Below are 26,486 nucleotides of genomic sequence, written 5' to 3'. Positions count from 1 at the left end.
TTCAGATTTTTTTTAAAAGGAAATCAATGGTAGTGTAACAGCTTTATTAGTAAAAATGTCTGAATATGACACTGACTGAAAATTAGAGTGATTGATTATCCTTGGCTAACATATATTTTGCTTTTAACGTGTTTCTGGGAATTACTTTCTAGGAAAAATAGGAAAATTGTATTCTATCCTGATGACATCTTTCTCTTTGTACTTCTCTGCATGGAAAGGAATATTCCACAGTTCAAAAACAGTTTTTTAAATCAAGAATTCAATCCTAAATCTATGATAGTATGTTTGTTTGAAATTAAGATCCTCTGAAATTAAAGGGGAAAAAAACACAAGTGAATGTTTAAATTATTAATAATTATTATTTTACATAGAATCCAAACATCAGCTGTTCAGCAGTATGAAATTGAGATTACTTTGATTGCCTTTACTGATGATCTACCAGGAAATTTGATGCATATATTGGTGTTGGTAGTTTGGGGAATAGAATCTCTAGTGTTGTTGGATCTTTGCTGGCTTTTAACACCATTAATTATGAGATCATCTGAAAATCTCACAGTGTTTCAGACAGCATCTGAAAGGTTGTCACAGGAAAGAGTAGGTCAATTTATTCTGCAGAGCATCTAAAGCAGGGGTGTCAAACTCGATTTTATTGAGGGCTGCATCAGGGTTGTGTTTGACCTCAGGGGGCCCGGAGGCGTGGCCAGGTGGCCATGGCCAGGTCAACATCACTCACCAAGGTTCCATTTTCAGCCATGACAGCCTGCCTGGGCTGCATTTTTGCTGGCAGAGGGTTGCAAGAGGTTGTCACGGCAAAAAATGGAGCCCAGGAGGGCTGCGCACAGCCGTTCCAGACTCCATTTTCGCTGAGAGAGGTACGGCGGGCCGATCCTATGCTGTTTCCAGGGTGGGCCTGTAGGCCAGATCTAAGCATCCCATGGGCCGGATCTGGCCCGCGGGCCTTGAGTTTGACACCCCTGATCTAAAGGCAGGACAAGAAGCAACAGTTGGAAGCTTGTCAGAGGGAGATCCAACCTGGAACTAAGAAGCAATTTTTTGACAGTGAGAATATTTAGCGAATGGAACAGCTTGCATTACAGAATTGTGTGTTGTCTACTGTTAAGGGTTTTTGAGAAAAGTTCCCCAAAAAAGTTTTTCTGGGATGGAATAAGAACTCCTGACTTATTGGACTAGAACTTGGACTAGTAGACCTTCAAGGTCCCTTCCAGTCCTATGATTCTGTGATTTGATGAAATGATTGGGCTTGCACCGTTTTGTGGTCCTTTCTTTTCAAAGATGTTTAGAAAGTTATGTTAAGGCAAATTGGTGTTATTTCCTACACTGTTTAAAGATTATATAGAACTGGGAGATAATATAATGGTTTGAGTGCAGGTATCACTCATTGCTACTTGCTGTTGACCTCCGAATTCACCTTATCCTATCACCTAATTCCGATGAAGCAATGGAATCTTTTAACTCTTTTCTATGTTGAGTAATATGGCTGAACAAATTCAATTAAATTTGTGAAAGATGGAGGCGATTTTAGTCGATAGAATCTCAGTACAGATGTTGAGTTTCTACCAATTCCTGATTTGTACTGAAAGATCAGAATAGAAGTCTGATAGTATTCTTTGACTAATAGATACTGTAACTCTTGACTTCCCAGTGGTGGTGATAGTTTGGAAAAGAATATATTTTTACAATTATATTTCATGTAGCAGTGAAATATTGCACTTAAGTCTACTTTTCCGATGCCACATTTGCATCAGTTAGACTACTGCAGTGTGCTCTACTATTAAAAGGTTCAACTGATGTAAGATGTGTAGCTATGACAATAACTAATGTGTGATGTTGAGTTTATATTAAGATCCTGTTGAAAGATCTGCAATGATTATCAGTTGTTTTCTAGGCACAATTAACCTTTAAAGACCTAAACAGCTGACGGCATAACTAAAGGGAGCTTGTATGGAAGAGTGAGAAATACTACTGAGATTTCCTTAATCTTTCTGCCATAACAGTAAATGCTGCTGAGTCAGAATGGGACAGATTGATTTCAAAAGCTGCCTTGGGTGAGCTTCCCCTATTTAAAGTTCAATGACAATCAAATAATTGAAACAAAGTATTTAGAAAATCTGAGAAACTTATCCAAAGTTTCTCTTCTCTTCAGTAAAGAGCAAGACAGATTGTATGTTGAGATGGATGGAAAATGACATTTGAGCTTGAACTATGGTACCACAGCATTCTCAGAGAAACTGTAACTGTTGGCTGCCTTATGTTGGGGTTAAGAAAGAGGAAGTTACAGTTTTTGAGAGTCTTAGAAATATAGATCTGATATTTCTTGTGAATATCAGGGCATAATGTCAGCAAATAATCCTTCTCAGTGATGCCATGATTTTGAAGGTTTATTTGAAGGCTCATTTATCTGACAATTTTGAAAAAGACTTTTCTTGCATTGCTCCTAAGGTACTTCAGCAGTTGAATGTAGCTGTGTAATGATACTTGCGAATGTCCTTGGACATCGGTCCCCAACCTTTCCTGCTCCATGGACCAGCAGTGGGGGGCATGGTGGGGGAGAGAAGAGGGGATGGTTTTGAGTATGTACCCACCGCTTTTGCAAATGGAGCTTCACACACTTATACTCTCACCCACCAGTTGCACGGCCTGGTTCCCAATGGGCCATATACTGGTACTGGGGCCACAGACTGAAGATTGGGTACCCCTGACCTTGGAGACAGGAGGAAGAACCACAGACTAATCAACCTTCAGATAAAAGGCAGCTTTGCTGCAGAAAAAATGATGACATAACAAATAGCCTTCCTAAATTTCTTGGACTATATAGATGAAGGTGCAGGAATTAAACTTTCAGACTTGCAAGATTCCATTAATATAACCTCACAATAAAGATGGAGCAAATACTCCTGGATGTGTTTCTTGTCAGGACTATCTTGCAAGGCTGACAAGTTGCTGTCCTCTTTCAGCTTTTAAGATGAAGGGACAATCTTCCTTTTCGACTATAACTTTTGCATTTATCATGATTTTTAATATTTTAATTTATTTTACATGGTTTTATTGCTTGTATTATTTTGCAGTTTTATTTTTTACCAGTGAGCCCTAGTGGTGCAGTGGTTAGAATGCAGTATTGCAGACTAACTCTGCTCACACTGCCAGGAGTTCAATTCCTTCGATCCTGACCAGCTCAAGGTTGATTCAGCCTTCCATCCTTCTGAGATCAATAAAATGAGGACCCAGATTGTTGGGGGCCATATGCTGACTCTGTAAACCACTTACAGAGGGCTGTGAAGCACTGTGAAGCGGTATATAAGTCTAAGTGCTATTACTATTAATTATTTTATTCTGATTGTTTTATTTATCTTATTAGTGGGAGTCATTTAAAGGACCTTGGAAATTGGTACACATTTTTTAAAAAAGTAAAATATAATGGTATTCAGGAATTTAATCACTTTTTAAGGTTGTTCTGTACCATTTAACTAGTAGGAAAAAACTGAAAATATGCTATTATCATATTTATAGAAATGCTTTAAATATTGCACAGAATTTTCTGTACAGCAAGCAATTGAAGTTTATTTTGGATGGATACATTTTTCAAGAATTTCAAAGTCGATGTTCTCCCAAAGAGTTCCAATGATAAGTAATTAGCTAATTTTGATGGAAGCAGGGGAGAAAAGGAAGGCTGAAATAAAAAAACAAAAAATGCTTGAGGAATAATCTGCACATAATCTGACTGGCTATGTGCAGTGTGCACCATGAAGTGTATGTGTATTATGTGGCAAGGAACAATTTATTGTTGCCTACTCTGTCTCTGGTCTGCTCTATGTGAAGTTAATATTTCTGTAAGAAGATCACTGTAGCTTCTTGGAGAAAAGGTAGGTTACAAGTCTATAATAGCCAGTGAATAAGTGAATAATTATGTAGGAACTTATGATTTAAGATCTACAAAGTAAGAGGCGAAATGGAATAAGGTAGATAAAGAAAATCCACTGTTTGTAGGAGAGGGAAATCATATCAAATGAACCAGACACCTCCAAATGTAGAACTACTTCAGGTCATCTTTAGAATCTCCCCATAAATATACCATTATTACTGATAATTCATATAAAGAAGAAACTGGAGATTTCTGGAGATGGAGAAGATGCAATTTAAAAAAGTTTCCTCTCAGGAAGTAATAATGGTGTTAATAATATATATTTTAACATCCTTCAGATACTATTGCCTCCAAAGTGAGCTGTGTCAGGGTGGCAATTAATACCATTCTGCTTTTGGATAATTGCACTTTGATTAGAGAATGGATCGTGGCCTTTCCTTGCAAGTATACCTTAAGAAAATAAACTCGAGATATATTCTAATAAACATATTTTATTATAAAGAAAGTAAAAACAGTCTTACTAGCTAATGATTACATCTTGGTAGCGTTCCTGCCGTACCTCTTGGCAGGCGAACAAAGAAAAGTTAGAAGAAAGTGAAAAAATGTGGAAGAAGGAATGTGGACATGCGCAGTAGAATCAGAGATAAGGAGCTCTGCATCTACCGTAAATCTTAGAATGGTAGCACAGCTGACAAATACAAAAAAACACAGTGACAAGCTGGACCTGCAAAGATGAAAATGGATCTGCAGAAAGATGTCTTTTCAAGGATTTCTTGACTCAGGAATGAATTGATGCTGATAATTCAAGCCATGACATGGGTGGGTTATAAAACTCCTTTTATACAGGAACATTGGTGGGAAAAGTTTGCAACATTTTGCTAAATAGCCACATATGCTAAGATGCAAATATGAACAAGACACCTCAAAGCTCATGCATTTGCTGGCCTTGTGAAGAGCCCTATTTATGTCTTGCCATAAATGTATCTGTTCTGCACAGCTGTCAAACATGTGGCTTGTGCATCTGTTTTGGGTTGGGGCTATCTCATGCATCCCAATCACATGTGAAATGAAGGGAAGCTGTCTGAACTCCTGTAAAATACTTCTCACTTCTAAAAATCACAGTTCAGCTATTGATTTAATGAGAAATCATTATCTAGAGCATTCAAATGACAAAATTTCACTTTATTTAATTATTTTAAATTTTATATTGTTGTTTTGTTTGTGTTTTTAAACAGGCTGTACACCGCCCTGAGTCCTTCGGGAGAAGGGCGGTATAGAAATAAAATTATTATTATTATTATTATTATTATTATTATTATTATTATTATTATTATTATTATTATTATTATTATTATTATTATTTATAAAGTTCTGAAGTATGATTGAAAAGTTCCTTAACTTTTTCCCCAAACTACTGTGATTTTTCTTCTTCCATGAAGCATATGCCGTAATCAGATCCCAAATTTCACCCTAAAAAGCATTCCAAATTATCAATAAATTTCCTAATTATGTACAGCCTTCCAAATATTGTATGTTTGGGATTTCAGGTCAACTCTGGTGCCTGAAGGGGAGATATATCAGTCCAGAGTGGCTTGACATATATAATTATCAGGTTGAATTGAATCCTTAGACACATAAGAATACAAGTGTCCACAAATTCACATACACAAAGTCAGTGCAAAATACAGATGTGAAATTGTGTTTGCCATTTTGAGCAAACAGAAGCACTCTTCTTATATATAATACTGGTCTCTAATCAGTTTTTCTTGTTTCTTAGCTGTGCTATTGATTTTTTAAAAAAATCTTTGTTTGCTGTGGTAGAACTGTACATGGAGATTGCAGACTAAATCCCTAGTATTTTTGAATAAGGCCATGAAGTTAGTTAGGTGCCATCAAGAGAGGTTCAGGTTCTTGGTGAATGCATGAACAACTGCTGTTAATGCAATTGAAGAGCCCAGTCTGGTGTCCTGGGAATTCTAGAATCCAACACATCCAGAGAATAACAGCTACTGTAGACAAAACTGTGCTAAATAAATCACTACACTGATCTATTATAAGACCAGTATAGTAAGATAGAGTTGTACTATTTATAACCTGACAAGACCTCACCGTTATACACAGGAAGAAGATACAATTGTTAGCCTATTAAGATACCTGTCTAAATCAGAACATTATCTCTCCTTCTTTTGTTCCAGTTGGATTGATAGGCAGCCACTCCAATTTCAATCACAGCTATTAGAAGAGAACAACTCTTTAGTATTGGCCTAACACATAATTCAAAGAAGTAGTAGACTCAAAGCTAGGATGCCTTGGTTCACATGTGACTGTGACATATATCTTTAATTAGTTCCATTGTGCAAGTCAGAGGCAGTGATTGCTTATGCAGTGTGGAAAATCAGGACAAGCAATCTGGAAACCACAATTCTAATACCAGTAATAAAGCTTCTTTTGGAGAAAAAAATCTCCAAGAAACAGAGAGTACAATAGGGTCGGCTACTTGAGAGGGACTTTCAAAGATAGAACAAACATCCTAAATTATGATGCAAAATATTCTGTAATTTCCCTTCCCACTGTTTCATCCTTCACTGTTAAATTGGGTATTTTGATCTGAAGATTCATTGGAAGAACCAGAAGAAGTAAGCAAGAGGATGCAAACGGTATATGAGCCTTGGTGGCGCAGCGGACTAAACAGCTGTTAAAGTAGCACTTAGCTGCCAGCTGCTGCAATTACTGCGAGTTCAATTCTCACCAGGTTCAAGGTTGACTCAGCGTTCCATCCTTTCTAAGGTAGGTAAAATGAGGACCCGGATTGTGGGGGTCAATAAGCTGATTTTGTATAAAATAGAACACCACTTGGGGGGGGGGCAAAAAAGCCCTACTAAGCAGGTATATACAAAAGTATGAAGGCTATTGCTTAATGCATTGTAAGCCACCCTGAGTCTCTGGAGAAGGGCGGCATATAAATCAAACTAATAAATAAATAAATAAATAATAAATAAATATCTTTGTCCCTGTTAAATAGTGGAAGATATGGTTCTTCAATCCACAAAGGTAGATACCTTGTTCAGTGACAAGTTTCCATGGAGTGCCATCTTAAGTGGGAAAATCCTTTTCCAAGAACTACACCCACTCACTGCTGAAAGTGGTCATAGGCATGATTCCAAAGACCATTATTCCTTCTGAGTAACATCTGACGTTGGCTGAAGGGCATTAACTTCATTTTCAAAATCCCATCTGGGATTTCATAGACATTCTTTTTAAAATTATTTTTATGGCCTGATTCAGAAATTCATACCAGTAATGCATGAGATCTAATTATATGAACTTTTCATCCTGTTCTCCTAATAAAAGAAAAGAGAAGTTGTGGGCTCTAGTTGAATCATGCGGGAAGGAATATTTGACATATGGAAAACAAGCTGATTTGCCTATATAGCTCTGTACTTGGACTTCCATTGAATTCCAGATAAGAGATTCGGTTCTGTCATGAATAGGATTTAGTAACTTGCTCTGTTACTTAAGTATTGACCCATAAACTACCCTTTATGCTCATCTGATTCTTGTATTTCTCCATTTTTCCTTCATTTCTGCATAATAGACTTTGGCAGAAAAATCTATGCCAGCTAGGACCTTTGAAGTTGAAAAAGCCTCAAATGCCAGAGATGTAGCCAGTGAAGAGAACAGCAACAAACTGCTGATGTAGCTGGGTCTACATATGTGGGTAAGCATTGCTGTTTTATTTTAATTAAAGTAATACCCATGGCTACATAAAAGGGCAGGAGCATATGACCATTAACACCGAGGGATAAATTTATCTATGTAGATGAACCAGGTCTTCTGTAGTTAATTAGTATCTAAGCAGAACTCAGATCGAATTTCTTCTCAATTGAAAGTTTTGTAGCATTTCCAGTAAAAAATATATTAACAATGAGCCCATACAATCTCAAACAGTTTGGTATTAACTCAGGCTATTGTCTGAGGAGCCAGGGCAACAAGTGTTTCTCGGTTGCCTTTAATAAAGTCTGCAGAGAATTCAAAAAGTTGTTAGAAAATTATAAATGTTAATATAGTAATTGAAGGATATCATTAAATATGCAACCAGAAAGTAATGATATTAGCTATATTTACAAGTACCTATAACTGTAAATAAAATGAAAACATCAGTTTTATCCTAGTCCCATAACACATATTTTTGGAGGTCGTTTTAAGGACACCTTCCAAAGACCAAATCTGGCCTTCGGCCCAGGACGTTAGAAGAACCCATCTTTGCTCTACATCAGGGGCATAGATGTATAGGTGATTGGTGGAGGGAGCTGTCCAAAAGATGGCAACCATAATTGAATCCCTTTTTATGTGCATTGCAACTTATGTCAAAATAATGCAGATCTTTAATAATATGGTGCAGCTGCCTCTTGTCTCTTGTAGACTCTTCTATTCTACATGCTTACAAACAAGATATCATTTTTTACAGAGGTCCTATAAATAGGACTTTAAATATAAAAAAAATAAAGTTTGTTCTTTAAACTAACAAAGTTACTTTGGTTTCTACTGGAAGAATTATTTTTTGAACAGGATTACCTCAATGGGTAGTTATTGGAACTGAAAATCTATTGAATGCCTGCCCTTTTAAATCCCAATAGAACAGTGTTTCTCAACCTTGGAAGCTTGAAGATGGATGGACTTCAACTCCCAGAATCCCCCAGCCATGCAGGCACACACAAACACACACATTCATTCACACACAGAGAATAAACTTGTAAGGAACTTGTTGTGTCATTCCCCCTTTTTTCCCCCTGTCAATGGGAGTCTCTGTAAATTAGAACCTTATTCTCAGTGGGTCTTTCCTGTATAAAATGTAAAATAAATAAATATTGTATGGTTGTATAAGCTTTTGAGACCTGCAAAGCCTTCTCATCAATTATTAAATATGACCAAAGATGACATTTCTAACTATTGTACTTGCCTTTAAAAGAGAATGTGTGCGAGAAAAAGGACATCCCGCTGTAATGAAATTTTTAGGCATCGGTGATGACATTCTTACCATTTTCAAAGTCCTTTGCATAGCATCCCATTTTGGGAGAAGGAGACAAATGACAAGTCATTTCTCTATGGAGAAATGGGATTTCCCTATATAGAAATGACTTGTCATTTGTCCCCTTCTCCAACAAATTTTAAAGAGAAATTCATATGATCTTCAACTGCTGGCAAAGCTACCTTGTGTTGAGTATCCTAGTCTGAGCATCTTCCTCTTTAAGAATGGAAATGGAAGATCTGAATGCATTTTATATAATTCAGAGACCAAAAAAAAAAAAAATAGTATAAAACAGCTGTGGTCAAAGTTGTTAAAGCAAGGTTCACTAAGCCATCCCAGTTAGCAGATAAAATATAAGCGGACAGCTTAAATATTGCAATGACTAAAGACTTACTGGTCTGAGAAGATTTCTTGAACTTTAAAAAATTAATGGCTGCAAATCTTTTGTTTGGATAGCGTCCTATGTATTGAACCATTTATTGAATTGTTTGCTGAGCTATTTTGCTATTGTTAGTGACATCCTAAATTGCCAGCTTCTCTCTCTCTCTCTCTCTCTCTCTTTCTCTGCAGAAATAGAGTAGGATTGCTCTCTTTCTGCTCTCTCACCAGCTGGTAGGTATAAATTATATATTAAACTGTATTTGCAATGGATCACTGCAAGTGACAAGTAGTTTTCAGAAGGCTTTGTCACCGCAATGAAGTGTGTGCCTTTAGTACCAGTGGTTAATACAAGTCCTTATTCATATTGTCCAAGTCTTCAAAAAACATAATTCAGAAAAATGGGCAGCACTTTAATAGAGCTAATCTCTTGTTCTGATTCAGGCTTCAAGATCAGCCGCCTGTAAATAAGTAAAATAAATAAATAAATAAATAAATAAAGAGGAGGGGAGGTGTAAAAGGATTTAGGGCTGTTAATCTTTCCATAGTGGGGATATCTAGCTCTTTAGTCTCCCCTCTTTGTTGACAGAAGTGGCTTCTATTGTGCCAGCTCCAGTAGCTCAGAAGCCGGCTCCTTTTGAAGGGGCTGCTATCGCCACTCTGCATGTGTGCCACCCTCGCCCTGCGCTGGGAAGATAGGCTGGCCACATCAGTGGAGAAAAAGATAGAATTTCTGTGTCACTCCACAGCCTAGGCTGAATTCAGAGCCTGTAAGTAGTGCAGAGCAAGTGAATGGTAAGCGATGACAATGCCTTGTGCTACATGCTCAATGCCTCCTCTTGCTCTTATTTGACTTTGTGTGCTTCACTGATTTTATTATGACAGCCTGAATACTGAGGAGGGAATTAAACTGTTAAGCAGGCATCAGAGGCTGTCTAATGTTTAATGCAAGAGTCGGAGCATGTAAGAACTGATAATGAATACAAACAGGGCGACATCTTATTTGCTGTGTTTTTATTAGGATGACTTGAGAGCTTGACATCCATTGCTATCACTTTTCCTCTTCTAGGTTGGGTGGGTGCATTGTGCATTTGTGCATGTGTGTATGTGTGTGGAGGGGTTGAGGTTTTATTGGGGGGGGCTGGTTTTGGGAGAGGGGGGTTATATTTCCTCGAGCACCGGTGACAAACGTGCCTAAATGTGATGTGAATTAAAGGCGGCTGTAGGAGATTGTAATACTTGGAAATCATCACCTATAATAATTATGTATAGATAGGAGGTAGTCATGGCTGTTAAAAGGTCACCCAGTGAGATGTAATTGTCTTTTTCATACTCCAGTACATTTACTAGGACAGAAGCACGACCCTGCTGGCAATAGCAGTAAATATGCCATCTTGAGAATGTAATGATACATGCCAGCACTCTCTACCTCTTGCTGACTGCCCAATTCTTGGTAGGAGCTGGCAAAAAAGAGGGGAGCTAAAATGTGTGTGGGGGGTGGTGGAAAAGAACCCAAATCATTCTTTTTTAAAACTCTAAATTATTCACCTGTAATATCTATCTATCTATCTATCTATCTATCTATCTATCTATCTATCTATCTATCTATCTATCATCTATCATCTATCTATCATCTATTTATCTATCAATCAATCATCTATCTATCATCTATCTATCTATCTATCTATCTATCTATCATCTATCTCTTCAACTTAACTCATAAAAGACAGGGAATCTACACTGTGCATAGTAGAATTGTGTGGCAGAATTGTACAGCAGAGACACTGCCATGCGAGTATGTCAATACTGTAAAAAGGCAGCTGATGGGAGGCTGCTACTTAGAGAGAAATATTTGGGCCGATTGAGAGTTATAGGTAAAGAGACTGTGCCTCCCTGCAATTGTGGAGGCACCCCTCACTTTAACAATGCACCCATGGAGTTAAGCGGCCTGGGAGTTACAAGTGAAGTTAACGGATGGAAGGGAAACGGGGGGAAAAAATGCTTCAAAGAATAAAGAATGTTTTGTTTTGTCTTTCAGACAGTGTGCATATTTTGGAACCACCCAAATACAAGAGCAAAAGGCAACCCCCCCTCCTCAAATGAAAAACAATAGGAGATGCATATCAATAACATAAAGAAAAATTAATAATGTTTGAAACGGATGATGGATGTCACAGATGCCTGCTGCAGCCCTCATACAGGAAAAGGAGGGTGGGGATGTATTCCAAAGAAGAAAATGAACTGGGAAAGAATGAAAAAAATGTTGAACTAGAGTTTAGCCATTAAATTCATGTCTCTTGTGCAGGATGATGTTAATAATTGTGAATAATCGGTATCCAGCTAAGGTGGGCCTTTGCTCTTTTTGTTATCAGCAAAAGAACAATCTCCTCATTTTTCTCTCCTGGATGTATAATATTTCTCTGAAGAGTGAGATTCCTGTTTTTAGTATTTAGTTTTAGTATTAATTCAAGCTCTAATTCAAGCCTTTCATCCTAATGAAACAGAAATCCAAAGACATATTGATGCCTGATTGCAGTGACTAATAAGGCCTAAAATGCAGTTGTTTAAGACAATTGCTCAATTTTTTTTAAAAAAAACGTGAACTACAATATGTAACAGCCTGCACTGTTCCTGAAGCATCTTAAACATCCCTTTCTCTTAGAAATCTCCAGAGTGCCAGGCTATACTAGTTATTACCAATTGAATTTTCAATAGCAAACTTACCAAGCCCTAACTTTGACAAATTTTATTTCACATTTGTCAAAGGAAATAAAGCTGACAGCATTACAGGGGCTGTGTACTAAAAGTAGTATCTCAATTCCAACAGTCTGTCCGACCTCTCTGTCCTTAGGGGACCATTAAATCTGGGCCCAATTCACAGCTTTGTTTGAACACAATATATTTTACTCCTTTTCTTTGCACCCCTGATATTTATTTCAGTGTTAAATCTCTTCTTCCCTTCATCTGTTACCTTGTTTTATTTCTGTTTTTGAGAACCTATATTTTTGCTAATAAATATTCACTACACCATTTCATCCTGTATTTAATATGCCCAATGCATGTTTGCCGTGCTAACTTCTCAACAGATTGAGTGGACATTCCAGTGTTGCAGTGCAGTCATAAAATTCAGGAACTTATAAAATCCTACCTTTCCTTTCCTACCATTAGTTTTGCCTCCCCCCCCCCCTCTTTCTTTTTCCTTGCTACAGTATATTTTCCCCACTGGTTTCAGCAGCTCAAACAGAACCACAGCTCCTCCCTGTGGTCCTAAGAATGGATTACTTCACAGCCACACCAGAGAGTTTCCTCAAAAGAATGATCATAATCCTTGTCCGGTTTTGCTCAACAGCACTGTGCTTGACCACGGCTGGTTCCTATGTTCCAGGCATGATTTTTATACGCCACAAAGACGTGGCTAAACGGGAAGCGAATCCATTTGGAGCAAAGCTTTGCCTTGTGCCAAGTGTTAGATAGGGAACCATTGTTATATGTGCTGGATGTCTTGCGATTTTTGTCTCAGTAAGTCACATGAACCGAGCACGGAGTTCATTTGCTGATATATAGAGCTTGTCATTTTAACAGACTTACTGTTCATTTAAAGTAAATTAGAATTATAGTCCACTTCTCCAAAAGCTTAGCATATGACGGGACTGTGCAGTAACACTAAAACACATACTGTATTCATCTTTGATCTATTACATGTCGTCATCTAACAAAGGCTAGGGGAGTTCGAGATAAAATAGTCTGTGTTTGATCACAGGAAAACTTGCCCCCATTCTGGACTATGGATTATAACATTGATTTTTTTTTTTTTTTGCTTGCTCCTTATTTTTTTACAAAGGGACTTTTTCCACAACACCACATTCTTTTATTGAGATAATTACAATTACTTCAATGCTTGCTTCAGTATATTCTCTTCTTAAAAAAAAAAAAAAGAAAAAAAAGAACCCCTGATTTTTATTTTTAAAATAAGCATTGCAAGTGATTTTTTTTTCCTGGCTGAGTTAACACAAAATAGTCAATGAAACAGACCAAAATGGAAGTAGCTGTTTATTTTCTTACCATCAGATGTCCTGACAGAATTTCTTCAGGAAGGTTATCACTCCTCATGTTGATGAGGAGAGGGAGAAAATGGTCTTACTCATACAGGTACAGAATTGTGTGAGAGTGTATCTGTGTGTATGAGTGTCTGTGGGTGAGTGTCTGTGTGTGTGGGAAAGAATGTGTTTTGCACATGTGCAGATGGATGCTAAATTCCAATACAAATACCAGTAGAAAATGCCAGTTAGTGTCTTAGATTTTATCACTGAAAGAAGATCCTGCCCATGATTCAAAGATATTCTTTTTCCCATTTAGTGAACACAGTATTTATTCACATTAATTTAGGAACTCTTCATATATATATATATATATATATATATATATATATATATATATATATATATATATATATACATACATACTAAAGTGTTTCTCACTTTTCTGTAGGATTTGTCTCTATGATATTCATCCTTTCTAACACTCACCCAGCCATTTACATGCACACCGAGACACCCAAAATCTTTTTCTTCTCTACTATGGAACAATAGCCTTTGAATATGAAAACAAAATATTTCCTAAATTGCTTTTTAAATAAATAAATAAACTGAATGCAATATTTTTAAAAAAACAGATACTCTACCCTAAATATACATGAATATACATGAAAAGAAATAACAATCTTATTTAATCCAGACTTTTGTCTGCTCTTGATTCCTGTCAAACATATATGAAATACAAACTGGAATCTGCAGAATTGTTATACATTGCATAAACATTTAAATGGACATAACAATGAACACAGCTGACATGTGCAAATGCTGATATTTATGATCTGAATAACGAATCAAGAACGTGGTTTATTTATTTTTAACAACATAATGTATAATTTTATCCAGAAATGTTAGCAGCCCTAAATTCACTCAGCATATGTCTATAGAACATAAAATCTAAATAGTTTAATTATGCTTAAAGAATAAAATGTAATAAAGTTTGCAGAATAATAATTGTGTGTTCTTCCAGAATTGTTCTACAAGGTGATAATAATGGATGGAATTAATTAACCAGCAATGAATTTTCAAGCAGGACATTCATGTATGTTGTTTTAAATTCCTGTATTCCATATGCAATTGTGTAATTTTGCTTTATTATTTACTAACCGAATACATGTAAATAAGTTTTTACTCTTTAAAGATAAGAAGATGCAAATTAGCAAAAGGAAATTATGTTCAACTGGGTCCTGTGCAAATTTAACCTTGAGTACCACTAATTCTGTGTCACTCCTTGGTAGATGCTTAGATTTTTCAAATCTCTGGTTAGCAACTTAGCTTAAGACTAATGATTTGGTACCAAGCAAAATGCATTTGACCCAACTATTATTAGGGAACTGCTCCTGAACCTTCATTGCTTTCATTACTAATTAATTCAGGCAGATATTTAACTTAATAAGGTAAGCAAACAAAAAACTTTATATGCTTTAAATTTTGTAGACTCTCTCCTAATTAGCTTTTTTTGTGTGCGCTCATTATCAAGATTAATTACTTATACAAGTGTCAGGCCTTACATTTAGAGTACTGCACTAGAAAAACACATGCACAATACACTGACCACAGCCAGTTCCTCTGTTCCAGACTTCATTTTGATATGCCACAAAGATGTGGCTAAACAAGAAGTAAATCAGAATTCTTGAGAGCTATTTTCCTCTTTGAGAAAATACAGAACAGAAAACGAAACCAAAAAAAAAAAAATCCATTCCAGAAAAAAATGTAGGGAATATCCACACTTGAAATAGATTTGTTCTACTTTAAAAATTCTGATAACTACCAAGCCTGTTAGCATGATGAACATAATTTATAGATTTATAAATTTATAAACATAATTTATAGATTTATATCCACATTCTTTCAGATAATGAATAACTAAACATAGCCATTAAAAAATTCAAAATCCATTGCTGGATAACACTTTGTTAGGACCAACATTCTCTTGTGATATTTTGGCTGAATCTAATAAAATTATTAGTCAAGTAAGATTTTGAAACTTGTATACAGAATGCATTTTATACATAAAAATAAAGAGATGCTTATTTATTTGTCTCAGACACTTGAAGGAGGCAAAGTTCATTTAGAGTAGAAGCTAATTCCAGACCTCTCCTGTTTTATAAGAATCAGAAATGTTGCACTGCCTGGATATTTCTTAATGCAGAGGCTATTAAATGTTTGACAGTATTTCCTAAATTACTTGTTTTAAGCTAATGTAATAATTCCTACTACTATTAACAGACAAATTTGAAGGTAATCCTTTGATATATATATATATATTAAAAACCCTGTTCATGCTTGTTTCCAAGATATCTACTATTAGGGACAAATTGTCCATAATGTGCTCAGTAATTTTTGATAGCATTGCCTTTAGGTATGCAATTCAGGGTTATACTAATTACATAGCATATATATGTTTGTTAAAACCAACCCAGATACATCATGATGATAATCTGTTTAGCAGCATCTGATCTTAAATTCCTGACTGTGTCCTGTGTTCACTCAAAATATTCTCTGAAGCTGTGGGTTTTATGAAACTTTGAAGACAGCAGTGTTCTAATTTTGAAACCTGTCTTATAATATCTATCATTTTTTTTCAAAGGTTTAGTGAGCCTTTCTTGATTTGACATACAAATGTTGAAGTTTGTCACTATCATATCTTTATATTTCCACTACATGAAAGTGCTGATTCAGTTTTTTTTTTCTGGTAAAATATATCCTTGAAGGCCAACTGGCTTTCAATGTGTGTCAAAATAATGTATGTCTTAATATTTGGTTTGACAAATAAAAAGTATATGTACTTTATATGAAGCCTTCTTGGGGGTTTTTTTGGGGGGGGAGAAATGGGTCACTATATACAATAATCATCTGATTTTAGTTTAAAGTTTATGTCAAATTTTATTTCATTTAGATATTCCTTATAAATCAGAAATAATGAGAACATTTAGAATACTAAATATGATATTTCAGATGAATGACTCGGATATATAATTGGTATACATCTTCCTGTGATAAAAGATCTATTTATAATGTTGGTTTGAAAATGGATTAGCCTTTTTAATAGTTTTAGAGGAGTGATTCTGTACAAGCCCTTTTGCTTTTAATTCTTTTCTTTCTTTAATGGGTGACTGGATAAATTCAGTGGTGGATTTTTTGCGACACTAAAGCAGCAGATAAGTCTATGATGCACTCTAGCTATGTGGTTTAAAAATCCCTTACCATATGTTTTCTCACTGGAATGCCTCATCTTGCAAAATTACAGGAACCGAAGCTTAAAAACACAATTAGGTAATTTTAAAATAAAGTATTAAAGAAATATCACATACTCCAAATTTGCCTGCTATTATTTTCCTCCCATCTTCTTATAGATTTTTCAGCTTCTTCTGTTGCTTTTGTTAGTTAAAGAACCAGCACTGTGTCTGATTGTTGTCGTAATCATGCTGCACATTTCTTTTTCTTTTTTTCTGATTAGGTTACATAGGCTGAGGTTAAATTATAAATGAAAGAATAGCTAGCAGAGTACTTGTCATAACAGTGCCTTTTATGTTGCTATAGAAAAATGGGAAAGGAAATGGATGCTTGAAAAAACACTAGGCAAGGATTACCTCCCCCCCCCTTATTTTCCTCCTCTTTTTTGTGTGACATAGTATCTGCACAGAAAAGTAATGTCATTTGTTACAATGGCTTCTCCCAATAAGTTTTTCTGAAACTACATGGAATATCTGTCCAAAAATGGATGGCAAAAGAATATATAATATATAACCATAGGAATATCTACAAAACTTCATGATTTTCTGTCTAGGAAATGTATAAACTATTGTCTTTTTTCTCTGATTTCAAGTGCCATAAAAAACAAAGATAAAGAAAAAGCATATAGCATGTATTCTTTCAATAATTCTGTATCTACCTTCTAAATAATGGCTACATAGAATGTTGCTTTTCATAAAGAGATATTTTAAATTTGCTCTGAGTTAGTACACAGTAATTTAATACTACAATTCTAATACTAACCCTGGAAAATATTATTCTTCCTAAATAGATTTTTTTAAAAAAATATGTGACATTGTGGACTTTTAAACATACCATAATTTAATTATCTAAAATATCAGCTAAAAACAATGATACTTTCAGGAGGAATGAATGTGTTAAACTTCTGCCTATGTATCAATGCTATGTTTTTCTTTTAAAAAAATATTAGCTCAAAATCTTAACTACATAAATTTAATAAAGAGCGATCTGTGGCAACGGGGAGGAGAAAGACATAATACAGGCTGTTGTTTCATTTTATGCAGCAAACATAGCGTTCCTTTCCAAAACAGAAACATTTTTTAATTACTTCCTCTCCTCTGCACATATTCTTAATATGAAACATGGTTTAGCTTTTCATATGTCATATGTAGCTCAGTGGGTCCCCACACATGAGTAAGAAGAACCTGATATGAGATCTGAAGCCTTAATTGACATATTCTGCAGTGATTTGACAACAGACGTGCTGGATGGCTTCTAAACATTCACAAACAAGGAATCTTTCCTTTGTCATTATGCCTGTGAGCTGTGCTTTTTCGTTTTCTCTTTTTCTTGTTTGGCAACCCTGTAACCTGCCTTAAGGATTCTTGCCCCCCTCCCCCCCCCTCATCGTATTTTATTATTTTTTAAAAAATCTTATTGGCAGAAATATCAATGTTTCCCAGGATAACAAATCTCCTTTTACAACCCTTGGTGGAGTTTGGTTAGGGGCTACCTCTGAGCAACATGAACTCGGCCTTGCTGTGTATCTTATAATAATACTTTCACTGTGGTAAAGAATCAGGATACTTCAGAAACAGCCTGAAGCCATACAGCTGATTATTTCACCAAATTTGCATCTTTTCAACAGTAATGGGGATGTCTTTCACAAATGCTCCCAGGCTCTAAATAGATGCTAAGTGGTTGTTTCTAGTTCCTTCTCTCTCTGGAGCCTCCTGAGAGTCAGTTCCCATCCCACCAGCTCTGCCCGCCCCGTGCTTAGCCCTCTGGCAGTTGTGCACTGCTCCTGGCGTCTGGCAGAGCCCTACAGAAGGGCATACATTTAGTTAGTTGGCCAAGTAATTCAGGCACACTTGGGACTTCTAAGAACGCCTGCTAGCCTGCCTGCCCGAGATAGCGATTATTTTCTCTTTTCCTGAGGAGAAAAAATTAAGTGGCCTCCAGGAAAAGGGAGTTGTCTCAGGTGTCCTTGGCTTCTGAGTTTTATATCCTCTATGTTGTCAGGATGAGATTTGTGTTTCCTACTTAGGGATTTAACACAGTTGGATTCTTCAGCCCAAGGAAATCTGTGGAGTAGTTGAAGAAAAGACAAGAAAGCGAGGTAGGGCTTGAAAAAGGGATGAGGTGAGACACAGCCATTGAAGAATTACATATTTTCCAGTGAGTGATAGAATGGCAGTGATGAGAATATCTAGGGATAGCAAGGTGCATGATGGCTTTTCAAGTTGCTTTTTTTTTTTTGTAAGGGGTAAATTAGTGTAGAAGAAATCCCCCGTCCCCATTATTATGCTGTGCCTGTCAAGACCCCTAAATATGTTTATAGGAAACAAAATTAAACTCACTTCCAAACACATCAGAGGTGGTATTCAGCAGGTTCTGACCAGTTCTAGAGAACCGGTAGTAGAAATTTTGAGTAGTTCAGAGAAAACCAGTAAATACCACCGCTGGCCCCACCCCATCTATTCTCTGCCTTCCAAGTCCCAGCTGATCAGAAGGGAATGGGGATTTTGCAGTAACCTTCCCCTGGAGTGGGGAGGGAATGGAGATTTTACAGTATCCTTCCCCTGCCACGCCCACCAAGCCACGTCACGCCCACCAAGCCATGCCCACAGAACTGGTAGTAAAAATTTTTTGAATCCTACCACTGAAACATGTGTATAGGAATCAAAGATAAAAAATGGAAGTTTTGAGATGTCTGCATGTCTTAAAAGGAACGTAAAACATAGTATGTTCCTCCAATTATTTCTATGTCCTGTGGCCATTATAGAAGCATGATCTTATGGTTCTTCTAATATGCATACTAATATTGCATAACATTTCAGAGCAGGTCCATTTTGAGCCACTTCTGATACAGGATAGCTGAAACTTGAAGGATGAGGTTACTCACTTCATCTTTTGGACCTCTCTTTATAAAAGATTCTCAAGATTTTTGTGTCTGGTCAAAAGGCTGGTAAGAGGTCATATACTACATTAATTGAATAGTACTCATAATAACAAAACTGCTTAAATATGTGAAACACATTGTAGAGGCTTGCATAATCAACTTTTATGGCTGGCTGAAAATTCTTGAGTCCAATGCTGCTTTTCATATTATGGTTTAAAAACAATTTTACATAAACTTTCTTGATTATGTTCTAATAGCACACTGGAAAACACAACCAACACAATCATTTGTGTTTTAAATGATAACATTTAAATGATAACATGATAACACATCATTTAAAAACATCTTACTTATTAAAAAGGGTAAGGGAAATATTACAGATAATGTTTCATTGGGTTCCAAATATGTAATTCCAAAATTACATATTTTGGGAATAAGAGCTTCTTCATTCATGTCAATAATTAGAACAATTCTGTTCATGACACCGGAATGAGTGAAGAAAATCTTCAAATTTTCCAGCTATGCATTACAACAATCATGAAGTTTGTAAAACTACATTAGTTCCATAAAACAATAAAAAAATTTTTTTTTTCAGAAGTTGATGCCAAGGTTGAAATTTATTTCTGCTGGCTGAAGCTCTAAAATATGATTTACTACCTTGTGATTATGGACAAAAGGAAAATTTAAGACAAAGGATATTTTCACTTCATAATGAGATTCTCTTATGAGCATGTTGTAATAAGGATGGGTGTATGTGCATGAGTGTGTATTTATGTATGTATAGTAATGTGCAGTTTAGCTATCTCCTTAAGAAACTTGAAACAAGGTGAAAAAAGAATCAGGAATAGAAATATTTATTGATGTAGAAATATGTATAATATTGCCTTCAGTGATAGCAATTACCAATGTAAAAGAAGGAACGGCAGAGCCAGGGGAGGAGAAAAAAAGGAATCAACCTAGAATCATTATGTAGCCACAAATGAACTGAGTCCAACTCCCACCCCTTGATTACAATTATCCTTATCTAAGTATAACCAGGTGCTGACCATTAGCTGGGAAAATTCCTATGCATAGGATATTAGCAATAACTAAGTTAAATTGAATCATCACATGTGGATCTGGTTTGACACTCAACTGTGAAGAGTAATGTCTTTCTATGGTAATTAGCAAATTTTGACAAAAATATATCAGTTTACTTTATTGGTTTCTTCTAAAATGAGTATACATGTCTAATCTGTTTTGTATCCTTTTTTTTTAAGGCACACATATGAAAGATGGTTTTAGATAATCAGAGGCATTTTACTCCTGAATTTGGACTTAGACATTTTAGATAACAAAAAGCATTAAGTAAGAAGTCATGAAGTATTTTAAGCCATTTCAGAAAGAAAGATAAGTTTTCAGTTTTCCAAAAACACACTCCTGGAAACAAACAGTTAAAAGAACCAATCAGCTGCTATCACTGAAGGAAGCTCCGATTTCATTATGATGGAGCACAACATTTTAGAATAAATCTTTTCAAAACATCTTTTCAATACATTATAAGAAATTATTGCCCAGGATGTGATCTCACTATTTCAGATGGTTGAAATAACTGTTTTTCCTTGCAAAGTCAAATACCTGTGTTTATGGACGTAAGTGAACAGAATGAAATAAGAAAGAACCATATGTTTCCATTGTTGTCTTGTGTAATGCACTTCAGTTGCATTTAGGGTATAATCAGTATGACTATATTGCACTAATTATACCCTAAGGATATTTCAAACAGCTTAAAAATGAGGGTGATAAGATTTGAAGCACTTTGAAAGAGACTATACTGGTTCCAGAGTTTCAGATTCAACTCAGCTTTAAAGATGTTTAGATTTCTTTCCAAGTCCTCCACAAATGAAAGGAGGGAAATAGTCATAATTCTAATGTCTATCCAAGAAATCACTTTATCAGGTTTGGGGAAATAAACTAAAAAAAAAAAAAAGAATCAGGAACTATTTTGTTAATTTATCCATTCCTTGTTGATTGCCTTAGAAGCAATCAGAGCTGAATGTCCCACAGAATGACTAGAAGATCATAGCAATGGAAGAGTTTAGACCTCCTTGAAGAAGGAATGCAAGAATGATGGTGTCCCCCCCCACAAGTGGTTCTTCCCAGGGATGGGCTGCTGGGGGTTCTCAGGGATTTGGGAGAACCTCTACCTAAGATTCTGTGCAGTTCGGAGAACCCCCAAATCCCACTCCTGCCTGGCCCTCCCATTCCACCCTGCCCCTCCCAGGAGTCCCCACGTGGCCCATTTTGGATGCAGGTAAGTGCAGGGCGTGCGTGGAGGCTTGGGGAGGGTGAAAAACAGGGCTACCAAAAGTTCAGGAACGCCAGAAACAGGCCTGTTTCCAGCCTCCAGAGGGCCTCCGTAGCCTGGGGAGGCCATTTTCACCCTCCCGGAGGCTCGAGAGCCTGGGGAGGGCAAAAATACTCCCCCACTACTGTGGTGCAGGAGACCGACTAGGCCACGCCAATCATGGCCACACCCACCCAGCAACCAGAGAGAGAACCCCTTGCTAAAATTTTTGAAGCCCACCCCGGTTCTTCCCCAACCAAGGGTTGAGAAAATAAGATTAAACAATGCTCAGTCTGAGATCCAAGTAAAAATGCTGCTCAATGGTATTGAGATACATTGATGTTTAATCTTAAAGCAAATGTGCCCTTTGTGATGTTCTGTAACTGGACAGTTAGACTGGGTTATGGAAGCTACCATTAAGGAGAGATTAGCAGGAAATAATGCTTCCATCTATGAAAAGCAACATCTGTTGGATTCCACAAATCAGTAATTGTGAAGGGCACATCCCAATAAGGGGAAAGACAACTGTGCCTAGAATCTTTTTTGATCTTCTCAGAAGTGAGTAGTATACTACTTCTGAAATTTTAGTGGGGAAAAAGCTGCATTAAATCTCACTGTGAAGGGTAGCTGAAATAACTGCTTTCCCTTAAAAAGTTGAGCGCTTGTAATTCAAGAACTAAGGTAAGTATTATACTTAATTTAATGAATAAATCAAACCATAGAAACACTGAAAACCCTGGATTTGCCTGACATGATTACCCATGGTTATTTAAAGAATAGTTTCGTCTATTAACCCAAGCTTCCTCTTCCTCCTCAAATAACCCACAGAATTGCCTGCCACTTTGATGGGGCAAGGGGATCACCACTGTTAAAAGATTTCAAATTTCAGCTTCAATTCCAAAGTTGCTAATGGCTGATCATCTATTACTGCCAACTGATTGGGCACAGGAGCTAGAGGGAGGTGATAAAGAGGGTGGCACATAGACCACTTTCATCTTTCCTTGCACCACACAACACAGGTATTTCTAGGAGGTATGGCAGCTCTCAAGTGGCCAGAACTTTTTAAAATTTCATTTCTACCTGATAGATGTCAGCATTCTGTAAGTTAGCTCACTTGAGTTATCTTGGGTCAATAATTGTTGCCCTATATTTTTCAATGTTGCCCAATTGAAGGTTACAAATAAACAGACACAAGAGTTTTAGTACTATACTAGATCTAACTTGCTGTGTTGGATCATTGTTTTAGAGATATTTCCTTAACTAAACAGAGAAACAGAAGGACCATGGGTGGACAAAAAAGCAGTGGGAGCAGGAGCAACTTTCGACCTCCAGTCAGCTTCCCCACTGAGTTTCTTATGGGAAGCTGGCAGGGAGCATCAGAAATTCTTTCTTTCTTTCTTTCTTTCTTTCTTTCTTTCTTTCTTTCTTTCTTTCTTTCTTTCTTTCTTTCTTTCTCCCTCTCTCCCTCTCTCCCTCCCTCCCTTTCTTCCTTCCTTCTTTCTTCCCTTCTACTTTTCCTTTCTACCACCCCCTTCCTTTGGGTCTATAACAACTTGCCGTGGCTAATCCACTACAGGCAACTCATCACAGCCAACTCACCACAGTCAACTTGTTGCAGCCAACTCGCTGTGGCCAACTCACTGATGGACATCTTGCCATGGCCAACTGTCTGCAGGACAACTTGCCGTGGTACAAGAGTTGCATTAATATTAAAAAAATAGCGGAATAGAATCATTAAAGAAAGGATGCCATTCATTCACAAAATGAGTATAAATGATAAAAATTAAAATAACTTTTTAAATTATTTTAAATAATTGTTGACCATATTGATCATGTTTAGTTGGCCGTGGTGAGTTGGCCATGACAAATTGGCCATGGCAAGTTGACTGTGGCAAGTTGGCCATGGCAAGTTGGCTGTGGTGAGTTGTCCCATTCTGACACCTTCTGTCCTCCCTACCTCCCTAGAATTACTGTTGCCTTCCCCATTTACTTTGCTTGTGGAAGTGAGAAAATCAACGAGAAGCCTGCAGGAATTCCAAGGCTAACAGGCAGCTAAGTGGCTGCTGGTGGTGGGGGAAGAGCAAGGGGATGCATGGGAAAATGGTCAGGAATGGTACCTGGGAGTTGTGTGAGATGTGCCTCACTGCATTTGCCAATGCATCTGCCAATGCAGTTATATTTTGTTGATAGATCAGCAAGGGCATATGGGTAGGCAGCATATAGTAGGCAGTAGGCGGAAAGGGTGCCCAGGGGTCAGGGGTGGGTTCTAAATTTTTTTACTACCAGTTCTGTGGGCGTGGCTTATTTTGTGGGCATGGCTTGGTGGGGGGATAATGTGATTGGGCAGGCGTGGCCAACTTTTTTTTTTTTCTTTTAAAAGCATTTTTCTACAATCTTAAGAGGTTGCAGAAAAAAATGCTTTTAGAAACCTTTGACAATCAGGCAACTCAGACGGGATCACCAGAGGCTTTTAAAGGCATTTTTTTTTTCTACAACCTCTTCAGCCTGAATAGGTTGCAGAAAAAAATGCTTTTAGAAGCCTCTGACGATCAGGCAACTCAAGTGGCATCGCCAGAGGCTTTTAAAAGCATTTTTTTTCCTACAACCTCTTCGGTTGAAGAGGTTGCAGAAAAAAATGCTTTTAGGAGCCTCTGATGATCCCAGCTGAGCTGCGTGATCATCAGAGGCTTTTTGTTTTGCTTTTAAAAGCATTTTTTCGTCCAACTGCCAGGGGTGTATGAAAGGTACTGCGCAAAATGCGTAGTGAGGAAGCATAGATGTCAAGAAGTGTTTATGGAAGTCATGGAGTGCAGTTGCCATGCAGGTCAAGTAGGGCACATCTGAATACTACCTTGTTTCCAGAACTTAAGAAATGTTTAGTCCTCTTTGTTTATATAATGGTTGTCTATTTTCCTCAAGTTCATCTCTCGGATTTGGAGTGACATCATCTCTGTCACTTCAGGCATAAATGGTATGTATGCTCAGACTACATTCAAACAATTATTTCTGATACGGCAGCTCAATTTCTTCCTGTACATGGATGGTCTGGCCATCATAGCCATGGTTTGTTAACCTTCCACTTGAATGATTGTAATACAGGATTGCTCTAAAGGACAAATAGGATTTGCATCACACTAATCTTAAAATAATTGTTCAACTGATTTATGTTACTAATCAGAACAGCATCTGCAACTGCTGTTAAATCTTACAATGCTCTAGGACTCTGATATTTGAGATAGTGCACTTCATAGTATTGACCAAAGTTATGATTTACCAGAAGGGGTTTCTGCAATGTCCCATGACATGAAGAGTCATATTATGGGAAGATCTGAGAAAAGAACATCTGGGAAAAAGACTTACATACTGTTTCATAATGCTTTACAGCACTCTCTATGCAGTTTACAGAATCAGCATATTGCCCTCATCAATCTGGGTCCTCATTTTACTGACCTCAGAAAGATGGAAGGCTGTGTTAATCTCGAGCCCATTAGGATCGAACTCCTGGCTATGGGCAGTTTGCCTGCAATACTGCATTCTAACCACTGCACCACCGGTAGTTAGAACGCAGCATTTTTATTTTATTTAGGAAGTAGCATTACTTTATTGGTACGCATCAGACTACTAAATATTTCTGAATGTTTCTCTGTCTATAGTAATGATTATAACAAAAACTGAATACAAGGACCCCTCTTGTATATAAGAAAAGTTCAATTTAAAATTAAGGGATAAATGACATGCGTGTGGGAAAAAGAGAAAGCGACTGATACCTCAGGCTAAAGACTGTGTCATGTACTGCAGCCCCAAGAGAATTTGGGAAGAAAAGATTTTGACTGAGAGACAAAATCACCTACCACAGCATTTTACTTGCTGTGTTGTGTGCGTTCCTGAGACAGCTTAATGCACCTTGTCTCTCTAAGCCATTCTATAGCTCTAAGTAACTAAATTATCTAAAAGGTGCTTCTCTTTCTCCTGAATTGCTATGTTCACCCACAAAAACAACAACACCTAACTCGCTTGCTTAAAAACCTTGTGAGAAATTCAGTGCTGACTCCAGCAAAGAGAAAGGTAGAATAAAAGTAACTGTGGCTGAGTTTGTGTGATTGCAATGTGTAAATCCCCCACCAGTCTTAAAAATTATGGGGAATGCTGAGGATATCTGGAAAAGGTTCAAACAGCAATTTGAACTGTGAATCAAAGCCGCAGGGTCTAGTAAAATGGAAGATGAGCAAGCAAATGACAGTGTTTTTGTCAGTTGGGCCAGTACACTGGAGATAAACCACACATTTCAGGCTGATGATTAGTTTGGAAGGAAGAGGGAAGGGAAGGGCATTTTGGAAAAAGAAACAGTGGTGTTTTTAATTTGGATATTAGCCTTGGAATTCAGCACTCAAATGGCAGCTGGCACTGGGGAAGAGATTGCCAGCTTTTAGTATGGAGGGCTTGAAAATGTTTCTTTGCCATGCCTTGAAGTGTTCCCGGCAAACTTGAGTCACAGTTAACATTTGTAGTCCAGAAAGCAAACAAGGAACTGCAGGATCTGGATATATGAATTTAATTGCTTAACTGAAGTGACCTTTAGATTGGCCAAGTAACAGCTGGGGCAAGTATGGAGTTTAATGGAGAAGCACATGTCTCTGGGGATTAGTTTGTATGGAATTGGGAAG

At 37.0% G+C, this 26,486-nt stretch overlaps 2 long non-coding RNA genes across 2 annotated transcripts in view; one reads left to right on the top strand and one right to left on the bottom strand.

Moving 5' to 3' along the window:
* LOC148113137 (uncharacterized) overlaps window positions 1–13,447 on the bottom strand; it is a 34,313-nt gene extending 20,866 nt beyond the window's left edge. Inside the window, exon 1 of the long non-coding RNA XR_015728520.1 lies at window positions 13,350–13,447. This is a non-coding gene — a long non-coding RNA (uncharacterized LOC148113137). The remainder of the gene's footprint in view (window positions 1–13,349) is intronic.
* Window positions 10,019–12,315, top strand: LOC117676672 (uncharacterized). Its single transcript, XR_004594462.3, has 2 exons — window positions 10,019–10,082; window positions 11,326–12,315. It is a non-coding gene; the product is annotated as an uncharacterized LOC117676672 (long non-coding RNA).
* Window positions 13,448–26,486: the final 13,039 nt, after the last annotated feature.

Source organism: Pantherophis guttatus, chromosome 6, assembly GCF_059756535.1.
Source record: "Pantherophis guttatus breed Tessera chromosome 6, ASM5975653v1, whole genome shotgun sequence".
NCBI lineage: Eukaryota > Metazoa > Chordata > Lepidosauria > Squamata > Colubridae > Pantherophis > Pantherophis guttatus.
The sequence above is the reverse complement of the archived record's forward strand: the minus strand, read 5'-3'. Positions and strand labels throughout refer to the sequence as shown.